General features: G+C 39.8%; 1 pseudogene across 1 annotated transcript in view; it reads right to left on the bottom strand.

Moving 5' to 3' along the window:
- Positions 1–3,548: 3,548 nt before the first annotated feature.
- LOC145344958 (repulsive guidance molecule A-like) overlaps positions 3,549–15,294 on the bottom strand; it is a 49,205-nt pseudogene continuing 37,459 nt past the window's right edge. Inside the window, exons 3-6 of the transcript XR_013887010.1 lie at positions 13,716–14,056; positions 13,356–13,458; positions 10,981–11,480; positions 3,549–4,360 (exon numbers count right to left, since the gene is read on the bottom strand). The product of XR_013887010.1 is annotated as a repulsive guidance molecule A-like (transcript). The remainder of the gene's footprint in view (positions 4,361–10,980; positions 11,481–13,355; positions 13,459–13,715; positions 14,057–15,294) is intronic.

Here is a 15,294-nt window from a genome sequence, read left to right as displayed (position 1 = left end):
AAGTTTATTTATTAATGTCCCAAGTTGGCTTACATTAACACAGCAATAGTTATTGTGTAACTCCCCTAGTTGTCACACTCCAGCACCTATTCAGATACGCTTAGAGAGAATTTAATATGACCAATGCACCTGACCAGCACATCTTTCTGACTGTGGGAGGAAACTGGAGAAACCCATGCAGACATAGGGAGAACATGTAGACTCTGCACAGACAGTGAGCCAAGCCAGGAATTGAACCCAGTTCTCTGGCACTGTGAGGCAGTAGTGCTAACCACTGTGCCGCTGAAAGGGTTAAAAATCTCACAAGTTTAAAAATCGCATAAGCAGCAAGCTGAACCTCAGTCACACAGGGAAACTGCTGGGGAGAAAATCCCAGTAGGTTAGAAAAAAATTACAAACCATTAAGCATTTAAGACACTGATGTTGAGTTAAATGACTCTAAATCAGACTTCTAAGCTAACAAGGGAACAATTTACATATGTGAATGCAGTGAGGTTTAAACAAGTGATTTAAAAGTGTATTTTGATATTTCAAATGCATTAACTGTATTTTATAAAGTAATTGTGCACTTTAGCCAAGAACAGGTTCCTGCAAGGCATGATGGTACGAGAACATACAAACAGGACCACATTCTTAGAAAACAATAAAACCTCAGAATGTGCAAGTTCTTACTAACGAGTTGCTAATAGCAGAGTTGTCAAGGCAGCTTTATGGATACGATTAATTCACTGTCCAGTTACTTGCATTTGTCTGGTTTGGCCGGTGATATGCTGAAAACTGGTGCAAATATTAACTTTGATCTTTGTAGCTCAGCATCTGCAATTGCAAAGCAACAGAGGAAATTGAGTCAGCAATCGGGGATTTTATGGACCGATGAAATCCCAGTATGTCAGAGGATATAATGCAATTGGCTAAAGTATGTGACAGGTTCTATTAAAGACTAACGTGTATTGAAGATGATTGATTCAAAGCTAATGAAAGGCGGGAGAAATTGATAAACAAAATCTATAAGCTGTGTATATCAGGGCATTGTGAGTTAGAAGTTTTTCCTCATTCTTCAGCTCCCATTAACTTTGTGCTGCAGCTGATGGAAGTGTAAACAGATTATAGCATGGCAACATCAACAGAGTGTGTGGAACCTTGGTGAGCACCAACCAGTAAAATGTAAGCATTTGAATGCTTAGCAAAACTTTGAAGTGGCAGCTTGATGATCTGATTATTTGAACAAAAATATCACTGCAGGAAAATGTATAATTTTAAGAATTTTTGGCTGTAGATCATGGTATATTAATAATCAAAACGGAAAACGCTTGAAAAACTCAGCAGGTCTGGCAGCATCTGTGGCGAGAGAAAATACAGTTCAGATGACTCTTCTTCAGAGCTTTTGTTTTTATGATATATTAATTTATTAAGACAGCCACCTATCATCATACAACCCTACAGTGCAGAAAGAGGCCCTTCGGCCCATCGAGTCTGCACCGAACACAATCTCACCCAGGCCCTACCCCCATATCTCTACATATTATACCCACTAATCCCTCTAACCTACGCATCCCTGGACACTAAGGGCAATTTCTTAGCATGTTCAGTAAAGCCTTCTCCAATCTGTGATCATTTTGTTTCCTTTCAATCATTCAGTTACATAGCTAGTGAACTTTTTGTCTCTGTGAAGGGTACATTTCCTTGTATAATCTCCCCAGTTTGACTTGCATCATGTTTTATGTGTCATGTGCAGGACTATTATCAATAATTATAAACTGGTTTAAAAGTGGAGCCCCTTGCAAACAAATATTATCTCATAAACAGGAACCTGACGCCATGAAATGGCAGCCTCAACTTTCGGTGCCAAGTTTATTTCATTTTTACAGTGCAAATGTAGTGCTGTCAGCGAGCCTTGGATTAAAATTACGGATGCGCAAAACTGTCCAACAGTTTGCAGTAAGTCACAGCTTAGCCTATTTCTTTTACATTACAAAATACTCAAATGATTTTCCTTATTAATAACATTAATGACTCACCATTATTTTTGCTGGAAACTCTGGACCAATATTCGGAAATCTTTGGGAGAGGGCTGAGCAGGGTAATGAAGATGTTGGAATGCCTGATTAGGGGAGGGGATAGGAGGTGGTTGCAATCTGGTTGGGAATGATTTTACAACAGTGGGGAGGAAGTCTTTGGCTGATGGTACAGAGTCAATATCACAATCATGCATATTGAAGAGGACTGTCGAACATCCTGCTCAGTAGGGACGTGTTGAATCTATTCAGTGGAAATAGTGGAGTTTTTATAATTGTTGGGGTAGTTGTGTCTGACAGAGTGTTTTCTAGATTCATATAACTGTGATTTCTCCTACAAAATGAAGATTAAGGTAAAACAAATGGTTGAGAAAAGTTACCTCAATAGAACTATCAGTGAAGCTTTTAATCACATCAGCAAGGACTGAGCTTTAGGTCTGTCAAAAGCTTCAAGTTGTTCAAAATTCTATTGCCTGCATATTGTCCAACATTTTGGACGAATTTTCCCATCCTGCCCACCATGGGAATCATAGCAGGTGGAGGTAGGACCATCAAAGGTCCATTGACGTTGGCGAAATTTTACAGTCTTGGGGTGAGCACAACCGGAAAACTCCACCCTTTGTCTCAGTTGTTGATTACTCCAATCTTTTGCTGACTTAGACTTCAAAAGTGCATCAAATTTAAAACACTCTTTGACAATGTCATCCACTTGCCTCATCTTAGCTCTAAGATCATGTTCTAATTCTTGATTCTTCTAAACCTGGCCCTCTCCAAAACAGATCTGTCTTTCTCCCCAAGTTCACACATCTCCTTAAGACTTATCTGATTGGCCACTACCTTGGTCAAGTCTTCTAATTTTCCCAATTACATGTCTTGAAGTATGCCTTTCAGAGATAGCAGAATGCCATCACTAGAAGGGAAGTGTGTTCTCTGATCCATTTGGATTTCACTTTGGCCTGTGAGCAGAACATTGTGCACACAGTTCTGATGCCAATGTCTTCAAGCTTTATGCCCCTGTGTATCTGTTCTCATGAGGTTAGTCTTAATAAATGAACCTACAATATGTTTACCCCATTCCTTATGAGTGATTGATGTCCTTATTTCATTATAAAACACGATAATATGCAGTGTTACTTCTTTATGAAGTGTTTGAGATACTTTAAGATGCTAAGAACTGCACTGTGACATCATTATTCATGAGCCAAAATGCTGCTTTCATTGTTTCAAAGGTAAATTGTTCAAATCAGCAAGTTAATTTGAGGCTCTACATTCTAGTGATTATGCTTCAGTGCACATTTTATTTCAAGTGTACAAATGGATACTTGACTGAGCAAGCCTTTATGTGGGTGTATATCTGACAGACCTGTGTGTGGGTGTATATCTGACAGACCTGTATGTGGGTGTATATCTGATAGAACTGCATATGATTGAATATCTGACAGGGTGGATATCTGTCATGACAGTTAGGGCTTTGTGCAGTATTATATGAGCTGATACATCTCAAAATGAAGTCAAGTGTTTTAAGATTAAATATCAACACTCACAGGGTCTTGGTGCATTTAATGGATGTTCAGTCACTTAAGTACCTGTTTTGTACTGATGTCCAAAATAGTTGAATAAATCAAGAAAAACAGCAAAACTTGTTCTGGTTCACACATGGGCACTCAGCGTAGAAAAGTTCAGAGTTCTGAATCATTCTCTGGCTCTTTATTTAGGGCTCCAGTCTTTCCAGGATTCCTTGCATGTTGCATTGACAGTGACCACAGCACAGAAACCAGCAGAAGCACAGGGCAGACAGTCGGCCTGCCAGACACGCAGTTCCTGAATACATGAAATGTCTCCTTATCTGGGTGTAACATTTTAGCATCTTCCACAGCCCTGAATGCTGCTGATGAAACATTGGGATCACCAGTAACCAAAATGTCAAAGACACAATATTCAAAGTAGACATCTTCCACCAGCAGACCCTCTTTGCATTTGGCTTTGGCCCCATCTGCAGTGTAGATCGGGGAGTTCAAGAGAATTCTTTCCGTGAATGGGCAGCCTGATACACAAAGCTGCAGATCCTGTTCCTGAGTGTGTGAGCTGGCGACTTCCTCAGGCATGAGAATGGCAAAGCCCAGGTGCTGCCCGACCTGCCGCACTATCAGCGTTGTCCCAATGTAAGTCGCCTGGATCTCCACATGACCAGCATCCAACTTTTTCTTGATCACCAGACTGTTGGCCCCATTTCTGTCACCACCATTTACAGACCCATCTACAAATGCAGCTGGAACATTGCCAATTTCAGCTTGATATACTTTCTGGTCAATGCATTCCTTGGAGTTCTTGAAAATAGCTGTAACCTGAAAATCAATGAGAGAGAAATCATTAATCTCTGAACCTTAATATAAGGACATAAAAACATAAGAACTAGGAGTCGGCCATTTGGCTTCTCGAGCCTGCTCCGCCATTCAATAAAATCATGGCTGATCATTTTGTGGATTCAGCTCCACTTACCCAATCACTCACCAGAACCCTTAATTCATTTAATGTTCAAAAATGAATCTAACTTTGCCTTAAAAACATTCAGTGAAGTAGCCTCAACTGCTTCACTGGGCAGGGAATTCCAAAGGGTTGTGAATCTGTAGGTGAAGAAGTTCCTCCTCAACTTCTAAATCTGCTCTCCTTTATTTTGAATCTACGCCCCCTAGTTGTGGTTCCACCCGCCAGTGGAAACAACCTCCCTGCTTTTTTATCTATTCCCTTGATAATTTTATATGTTTCTATAAGATCCCCCCTCATTCTTCTGAATTCCAATGAGTATAGTCCCAATCTACTCAGTCTCTGCTCATAAGCCAATCCTCTCAACTCTAGAATCAACCTAGTGAATCTCCTCTTGTACCGCCTCCAGTGCCAGTATATCCTTTCTCAAGTAAGGAGACCAAAACTGTACATAGCACTCCAGGTGTGGCCTCACTAGTACCTTATATAGCTGCAACATAACTTCCCTCTAGTAATGAAGGACAAAATTCCATTTGTTTTCTTAATTATCTGCTGCACCTACAAACTAACTTCATGTGATTCATGCACAAGGACACTCAGGTCCCTCTGCATAGTGGCATGCTGCAATTTTTTACCATTTAAATAATAGTCCATTTTGCTGTTATTCCTACCAAAATGGATGACGTCACATCTACCAACATTGTACTCCATCTGCCAACATTGTACTCCATCTGCCAGACCCTCGCCCATTCACTTACACTATCTATATCCCTTTGCAGATGTTTAGTGCCCTCTGCACACTTTGCTCTATCACTGATCTCAGTGTTATCTGCAAACTTTGATGCACTATACTTGGTCCCCAACTCCAAATCATCGATGTAAATGGTAAACAATTGCAGTCCCAACACTGATCCCAGAGGCACAACTAGCCACCGATCATCAACCAGAAAAATACCTACTTATCCCCACTCTTTGCTTTCTGTTAGTTAACTAATCTTCTTTCCATGCTGATACATTACCCATAACGCCATTCATCATTATCCAATGCAGCAGCCTTTCGTGCTGCACCATGTCAAATGCCTTCTGGAAATCCAGATAAACCACATCCATCAGTTCCCCGTTGTCCACTGCGCTCGTAATGTCCTCAAAGAATTTCATTAAATTAGTTAAACATGACTTGCCTTTCATGAACCAATGCTTTCTCTTCCCAGTGGAACAATTTCTATCCAGATGTTTTGCTTTTTCTTCCTTGATGATAGATTCAAGCATTGCATTCTGTGTCACTTGCATTTTGTGAATGACACAGATTCTCACTCTCTGTCACTCAGACTTCCTTCAGCATTCTACTTTTATTCCCAGTCATTCATTTAGTGCATTGTTCACTCTTGGTTTTATAATCACATCCATTTAGTGCTCCTTATTCATGTTTTATTCCTCCTCACCCTGCAGAGAATGAGGATTCTCTCCACCCCCATCACCAGCATTTCCCATTCACCTTCAGTTTTTGTCTCATTCTCTGCTTTTTGCACTTTGTTTACTCGCACATTCTAAAGTTAAAGTTTATTTATTAGTCATAGGTAAAACTTAGAATAACATTGCAATGAAGTTACTGTGAAATTCCCCTGGCTGCCACAGTCAGCTGCCTGTTCGGGTCAATGTACCTGGCCAGCATGCCTTTCAGACTCTGGGACGAAACTCACGCAGACATGGGGAGAATGTGCAAATTCCATACAGACAGTGATCCGAGCTGAGAATCAAACCCAGGTCCTTGGCACTGTGAAGAAGCAATGCTAACCTTGCACCAAGCCACCCATTCTGTTTTTCATTGTACCTCTGTTGCTCACGCTCACTCTTCCTTACTTTCACACACATTATTTACCTTTCACTTGTTCTCAGCTTTATATATGCCATTTATTGTCACTCACTCTGTCTTCCTCACTCACTCTGTTCTGACTTTGTATTCCCTCAGTTTCTACTCCTCAGTCATTGTCTGCTGTTTGTCATTGACTGTGTTATTTACTTACTCCACTCTTAGTTCACTCACTCTCTGTTCTTCACTTTTAGCTTGAGTTGCCCAGTTTTAGCTTGAGCTGGGACTTAAGTGGTCAGGGCCGACAAACAGTACTGACCATGGCTGCATGAGGCCTGTGTAATTTTCTGTGCTTCATCTCATGTACCCATCCTGTTTCCCACCCTGAGACTGCTCTGCATGGGAAACAGAGCAGTGTCCAATCTCCCAGGTAACGAAGAACACCGATAAGTTGATCAAGTGGCATGGGCGATATTGGGCAAGGGGAAGAATAAACACTACCTCTCCTGACAGTGGAGTCAAAAAAGTAAAAGTTTCACTAATTTCATTACAACCTGATCAGTGCATTTAATGGAGCACCCACTACCTGTTTTCCAAGGGGAGTCCTGCTCAGAAGATCAAGTCAAAATTGAATCTTCATGATGGATGTGGAGCTGGTGATAAGTGAGTCCCATACGTGAGTTTAACACTTCTCAAACCTGGTTTCAGACTTTCAGCCAGCATTGAAATGGCCATTTCTCTCTTCATTTTCTGCTCCTCATTCATTGATGTAAATTGTAAACAATTGCGGTCCCAACACTGATCCCAGAGGCACAACACTAGCCACTGATCATCAACCAGATGAACACCTACTTATCCCCACTCTTTGCTTTCTGTTAGTTAACCAATCCTCTCTCCGTGCTAATACATTATCCGTAACGCTGTGCACCTTTATCCAATGCCGCAGTCTTTCGTGGGGCACCCTGTCAAATGCCTTCTGGAAATCCAGATACACCACATCCACCAGTTCCCTGTTGTCCACTGTGCTTTTAATGTCCTCAAAGAGTTCCATTAAATTAGTTAAACATGACTTGCCTTTCATGAACCAAAGTTTTGTCTTCACAATGGGATAATTTCTATCCAAATGTTTCACTTTTTCTTCCTTGATGATAGATTCAAGCATTGCATTCTGTGTCACTTGCATTTTGTGAATGATACAGATTCTCACTCTCTGTCACTCAGATTTCCTTCAGTGTTCCACTTTTATTCTCAGTCATTCATTCAGTGCATTGTTCACTTTTGGTTTTATAATCACTTCCATTTAGTGCTACTTACTCATGGTCTATTCCTCCTCACCCTGCAGAGGATGACGATTCTCTCCACCCCCGCCACCAACATTTCTCATTCACCTTCAGTTTTTCTCTCATTCTCTGCTTTTTGCACTGTACGTTTACTCACATATTCTATTGTCACACTTATTACCATCACACTTACTCACACTTACTACCAACTGATTTTCTCCCCTCCCTAACACTGGGACAACTAATAACTGGTCATCATTATCATTAGACCCATTAGTCACCAACAACACACTTCTGCCGGTAACCAGCTGCACCCTTGTCTTATTGAGCGTTAACATGATTCAGTGATTGAACATGACCACCTCCCTGTCATTGAATGTAAACATCATCCTCTTCATGACCATTAACTCCTTTCAATTAGTGAATCCTTCCATTACTAACTGTTAACATCCATCCATTACTGAATATCAACATGCTTCTTTTAGTGACTGTTAATACAGTTCCCTCACTGAAAATTAGTATAATCCTATTAGTGACCATTATTGCCATTCTGTTCATAAACATTAATCAAATTCTGTTAGTGAGCATTAAATCCCTTTTGTTGCTGAAAGTTAACACCATTTTATTAGTAAACATTTTCACTATTCTCTTACATTAACATCAATACTATTCCATTACAGAATGTTAACACCATTCTGTTTTCTGAATATTAATGTAATTCTCTTGGTGACCATGTTAGTTACACTAACTATTCTTTTTCTGTGACTTTACACTGATCTGTGACAGAATATCAATATATTTCTCTTACCATTCAAAGCATTCTATTATTGAATATTAACCCAATTCTGTAACTCCAGAAGCTTGAAATCATCCAAAACTATACTGCCCTTCTAGCCTGCACCATTGCTCATTCACTTACGACTTTTATGTCTATTGGCTTACAGTGGCTCCCAGTTAAGCAACACATCAATTTTAAAACTCTCACGCTTGGTTTCAAATCCCTCTACAGCCTTGCCCTTTTCTATTCTTTGTGACATTCTGCAGCTCTGTAACGCTCAAAAATACCTGCATTCCTCTGATTCAGACCTCATCGCACATCTCAGATTTTAAATCATAGAATCCCTGTAGTGCAGTGCCATTCGGTCTATCGAGTTTGCACCGACTCTCTGACAGAATGTCTTACCTAGACCTGCTCCCCTGTCCCTTGGATTATGGGAGAAAACCCATGCAGACACAGGGAGAACATGCAAACCCCACACAGTCACCTGACCTGGAACTGAACCTTGGTCCCTGGATTGTGAGGCAGCATTGCTAAGTATTGTGCTACCATGCTGCCCCTCATGCTCCGTCACTGTCAGCCATGTAGCTGCTCATCCAGTCCATAAGCTCTGGAATTCCCTCTCTAAACCTCTCTGCCTCACTTTTCTCGTTGCTCTTAAAACATACCTCTTTGGTCAAGCTTTCTGGTAATTTAGCGTCATCTTTCCCAGTGTAGCTCAGTGTCAAATTTTGTTTGATAACATTCAGATCTTAAGTTGTTTTACCACATTAAAAGTGCTGTGGTTGTTGTTGTTACTGAATATTAACACCATTCTATTAGTGAATATTAACACAAAGAAAACTGAAACTATGTTAAAACTAATTGAATGTGCTAATTTTTCAGTCAATGGTGATTCACAATTACACAATTCAATTAGAACATAGAAAGTACAGCACAGGAACAGGCCCTTCGGCCAATGATGTTGTGCTGAACCTGATGCCAAATTAAACTATTCCTTCTACCTACCTTTGGTTCATATCCCTTTATTCCTTGCATATTCATGTGCTTATCTAAAAACCCCTTAATTCCCCTATTTTATCTGCCTACCCCATCACATCTGGCAGCGTGTTCTAGACATCTACCACTCTCGGTATAAAAAAACTTGCCCCTCACATCTCCTTTGAACTTTCCCCCTCTCACTGTAAATGTATACTTCCTAATGTTAGACATTTCAACTCTGGGGAAAAGATTCTGATGGTCAATCCCACCTATGCCTCCCTTAATTTTATAGACTTCTATTAGGTCTCCCCTCAGCCTTGGCTGGTCCAGAGAAACCGACCTTAGTTTGTCCAGCCTCTCATAGCTCATACCCTATCCAGGTAGCATCCTGGTAAACCTCTTCTGCATCCTCTCCAAAGCCTCCACATCCTTCCTGTAATGTGGCAAACAGAATTAATGCAATACTCTAGCTGCAGCCTAACCACAGTGTTGTAAAGCTGCAGCATAACATTCTAACTCTTGTACTCAATGCCATAACCAATAAAAGCACATATGAATCTCCTTAACATTACTAATTGGCCATCTTTTTGCCACCCTTTTTTATTTGTATGCCTGTAAAAGACTTTGGTCTTCCTGTTTTGTTGGATGCCAGCCTCTTCTTGTATTCTCTCTTTGTTGCAATTATTTCTTTTTTCACTTACCCACTCTCCAGTTTACTGATGATGTAAAGCTTATTTGGCTAAGCAAGCTGTGAGGAGGATCTGTGAGGAGTTTGTAAAGCAACATAGATAGGTAAAGGGAGTGGGCAAGAACAAGACTAATGAAGGTAAAATGAACAAATACGGAATTATTCACTCTGTTAGGAAATGTAGAAAATCTGAATATTTTTTAAACAGTGAGAAACAATTAAATATTTGTATTCAGAGGGCTTTGACTATCCTTCTGCACAAAGTATAGGAAGTTAACATCCATGCATAGCGAGCAATTATTAGGAAGGCAACCGGTATGTTAGCCTTTAATTTATTGCAAGGAAGCTCCAGTACAAGAGTATGGAAATTGTTGTAATTATATCGGGCTTTGGTGGGCTGTATGTGGAGTACTATGTACAGTTTTGGTCTCTCTATGTAGGAAGGATATATTTGCCTTACAGGGAGTGCAATAAAGGCTCACTGGATTAATTCCTGTTAGAGGCCTCTGCTATGAGGAGAGATTGAGTAGTATAGATCTATACTCTAGAGTTTATTAGAATGAGAGGCAAGCATGAATGATTCTGAGAGTGCTATTTCTGCTGCCTAGAGAGAATAAAACCGGGTCCATAGTCTTAAGGTAAAGGGTCAGCCATTTCGGACTGAAATTAGGAGAAATTTATTTACTTAGAGGGTCGTGAATCTTTGGAATTTTCTACCCTCGGGTTCTGTGGATGCTCGGGCATTAATATATTCAAGACTGAGAATGTCAGATTTTTGAGTTCTTAGGAAATCCAGGGATAAGGAGATTAGATGGAAAAGTGGAGTTGAAATCAAAGCTTAGCTACAATCCCACTGAAAGGTAGAGAAGGCTCAAGGGGCCAGAGGGCCTAATCCTGTTCCTGATTCTTGTATTCTAATGTTTAGAACACCTCTCATTCATCACCTTGCTGATTGCTGATATATTGCAATGTGGTGAGATAGGCACATTGGTCATTTGCACTGATAGGTAATTGTTGTCAATCACTGGCCATGCACCCTGAACTTTGCATGTCTGAAAATCATTGTAAAACGTCCTAATGTGGAGATTCCCAAAGACATCACAGTGCAGGTAGGTCGGTTTCTGGCGCTGCTTAAAGAAAAAACTCTTTTCATATTTGCAGGTGTCTGACGGATGTAAATTCTCCTGATTATCTGTTGGGACGCGTGGACGAGGCAGTGATACTGCTCCTTCCTTAGAGCAATTATGCTGAATCATTAAGTCCTCAATTCCTTGCACAGCAGAATGGTATGCCAAGTCACCGCGGCAGAACCAAGCAGTTCGTTGGGTACAGAGTGAGTAAGCTCGTAAAGCAATACAATAGTCCTCATTCAAAGAATCATCGAGAAGGTTTGTGGCAAAAACATATTCAGAATTGCATCGGAGAATCCTGCATTGTGACATCACTGCAAATGATATAAAGAGTTAAGAATCATGAGTAACAATGCAACAGAATAACAGCGAGATGTATTATATCATTCATACCTCCGTAAGTACATCACGACTATTAGTGGAAATCAACACTTACACCACAGGTGCACTCGGGCTGAGGGCAAAATTCATTAATAACATGGTGGGCACAGTTTGACTGAGGGTAAAAATTATTAATAACACCACAGGTACATTGGGACATTTTTTCTATTCATTCATAAATGGTGGGCATCACTGGCAAGGCCAATACTCAAGCCCAATATAATTGTATTTGGGAAGGAGGCAGTAAGTTGCTTTTTAAATGCTGTATGAAGGGAGTTAAGAGTCAACCACGTTGCTGTGGGTCTGAAGTCACATACAGGCCTAAAGGATATTCATGAGCCAGATGTGTTTTTATGATAGTCTGGTCATTTTGTTGCCACCAAATGACCTACTTCTTCTGCTCCTATTTTGTACATTTGTATGTACTGACATTAACTTTTTTTAAAAATCCTATTTTATTTAATTAATTGAATTTAAATTCACCACTGCCGTAAAGGGATATGAACTAAGATTTCCCAGTCTCTGAGTATCAAGTACAATAACATAAACACTCTGCTTTCTTTATTTGTTCTTTGGATGTGAGTTCACTCGCATGCAAGTCCACCAATTATTGCATATCTCTAATTGCCCTTGAGAAGGTCTTGGTGAGTTGTCTCTGTGAACCAATGCAGTCTACGCGGTGTAGGTACACCCACAGTGCTGTTAAGGAGTGATAACATTTTATCAGAAAATTCATTAATAGCACCACAGGTATAATGGGACTGAGACTTTAAAAAAATTACAATGTATAATAAGATATGTATATTGGGCTGGGTAAAAGAAAAAACATTAGTAACACAATAGGTACATTGGAACTGTCAAGAAAATCATTCATGAGACTGCAGGTAAACTGGAAATATGGTAAAAATGGTTAATACTTAATTGAAAGTGGGACTTGCCTCTCCCCATTACAACCTTTCTCAAATCTTCCCATCTTTTATCAAAACAATGCATGCAATATTTATCTGAACATTGCACTCACGTTCATCCCAACTTAAATGTCATTATATGGCTTCTTCCATAACTCTGCTTCACATCCGTGATATATTTCCTTTGAGTGGTTCAATAAAATTGTTACAGTCTGTGCAAAGTATACACGGTGAGTCGCCAAAGCATGGTGTCAACCATGGCTTAGTTGGGAGCACTCTTGTCTCTGAGTCACAAGGGTTCACGTCCCACTCCAGGGCTTGAACAGAAAAATGCTGATAGTACAGAATAGCATTGAGGGAATTCTGTTGTTGGAGGTGAGAGATGTTAAAAGAATTGTGAATATGAATGATTTCATCGCACTCTCTCAAAGGAGTTTGCCTTGTCTTTAGCCCTTAATCAACATCTAGTCCATCTGGCTTCTCTTTGTAAGAGTTTTCTTTGTCCATATTGGCTACTGCATTTCCTGAATTCAAATAGTGACTATGTTTCAGAAGTACATCATTGGCTGTGAAGTTATTAGAGACAACAGTGGTCTTGAAAAATGCTGCATAAATACAAGTTGTTCTTGAAACCTCCCAGAATATAAGAATCAACTTTCTACCATCACCTCCTCAAACTTATTAAAATAGATTTTGTACAATAGTGCAAAATGGGTAACGGTGAATTGGTAACTTGTTTTACGTCTCTTATGATTTTTATTTCAATTGAAGTCAAGTTGAAGGTACACTTTTACATGTATTTGCATGCATCTTATCATCAGTGTGAGCATGTGTAGATACATGCAAACAAACACAAATTTATAATTGATTCCCAGTGTGAATAAAAATTAAGATATTTACCTGTGTTACAGAAATGGTAGACCAGCATTATCCTCAGTGCAATACATTGTAATTCCTGTGATTTACAGCAGTTGAATATCTCCATAGTTTTCAATGTGCACCTCTGAGCAATAGAGCAAAGAGCAGGGCTTTTAAAACAGTCATTACCTCTCATATTTCAACCATACACCATCATTATCCCTCACATTGCACCCCTGCTGCACCATCATTACCCTTCATGCTGCTCCCAGACTCCATCATTATCTCACACAATCCAGTCACACATGCTAGATTATTTCCACTTGCCGTGGATGCAGTGCTCATATGCAGCAGTGAATAGACTATTAGGTGTAAATGTGTGCCAGAGTCGTTTCTACTCACAGTCTCATTGGATGCTTAATCCTTTGTCGTGCTTGATCCTTTCTCATTTTATGTACTCATTACTTTCGGTTGTGCATCTTCCTAAGTGATGTGTCCATTCCATTTTTAAACAATCATCTAAAAGTTCAGTTACAATTAAAACTATTCAGTGTCCTCATGCAGCAATGGCTGACTGTCTGTTGTACCCCATGTATCTCTGGACTTTATCTGTTTAGAGAAAGTGAAATGTCTACTTCTGAGTAAATATGCAGAATAGATAATAATTAATCTGTGATATACTCTTCATCATTGTGAAAGAAAAGTGAAGCAGCCAAGGTCCACTGTGCCAAACAGCAACAGGCCTGAAAAACAGAGGAAAGATTAGATAAATGAGCAAGTATTAGAACTGACTTCAAGCTTGACATTTAAAACTGAATTCTGGAAACTAGAGATATAAATTAGTTACAGTAGAAGAAATTTCAATGAGTCTTGATTTTTGCTTGGCAAAGAGGAAGTGAGAAGGAAGAGAGTTTAAAACAGGTTATTTTGAGCTTAGGATGAAGCAAATATTTTATCACCTAAAAATCAATAAACCTCATTAGGCAAGAGCATCAGTTGCATACAGGCTGATTGCAACCTGCAGCAGGAACTGTGGCTAATGAGCCACACAACCCTCTTGGGGATTGAGGGTAAAATTTGAACCCCCAATTTTTATTTACATGCCCCAGCTCTCTAGCTGGTAGGCGTTACGTTGTCCCTAGAGGGTTGGTGTCATTATGGATAGGGACTCATAAAAGCAATCATTGATAGGTTGGCAAGTGTGGGAGTGTTCAGCAAATCCATTTCATGGGAAGGGTCAAGGTGTCCTTGTGACACCAGAAGCTTGAATTTTAAGAGAAAAATCATAATAAGCCTGGAACTTGGATTCTCCTAGCTTTCGCTGAATGGCCAGGGATCTTGCAAACTGTAATAGGAACCAACATTAAAATTACACTAGCAGTTAAGTTAGGCCCCTGCTGTTTTGGAGCAATCAATTTTCCCATATCTGAATACAGGTATATAAAAATGATGTGGGTGAGAGTACAATAGGAACGCCCATTTCTACTTCGCACATGTCCTGTCTCCACAACCAACAGTGTTCAAATGAGGGAGGTTAATATCAGCTCTACAGAATTGATTAGAAATTATAAGAAGAAACCTGCTATCTGACCCAACAAGTTCATGTTACTGTTTATCCTCCACAAAAATAGCACATTTATCCATTCTGCTTCCACAACAACTTATCCTCTTTTCCTTCATTTACTGTATCCTGCCCCAAATATGAATCCTGGAAGTGAATTCCACAGCCATGACATTTCTGCTACCATCTCTTCTGAACTTCTTACATTTCATCTTGTATCTCTGGTCCCTATTTTAGACCCGTTAGCTGCTTGAAACTGCCTTTCTTTAATAATTTTAAATGTCCCTATCGCATTGTTTCATAATCTGCATTGTTTTAATGATAAAAAGTTTTAATTCACCATATTTATACATTATCATTCCAGGCAACCTCAGAGAGAATCTGCATTGTAGCGTCTCCAAACCATCAGTTGCCTTGTTT

The sequence above is a fragment of the Carcharhinus amblyrhynchos genome, chromosome 7 (genome assembly GCF_965287045.1).
Source record: "Carcharhinus amblyrhynchos chromosome 7, sCarAmb.v2.hapA, whole genome shotgun sequence".
In the NCBI taxonomy this organism is placed as follows: domain Eukaryota; kingdom Metazoa; phylum Chordata; class Chondrichthyes; order Carcharhiniformes; family Carcharhinidae; genus Carcharhinus; species Carcharhinus amblyrhynchos.
Note: the sequence above shows the minus strand (reverse complement) of the source record. Positions and strands in the feature narration are given on the sequence as shown.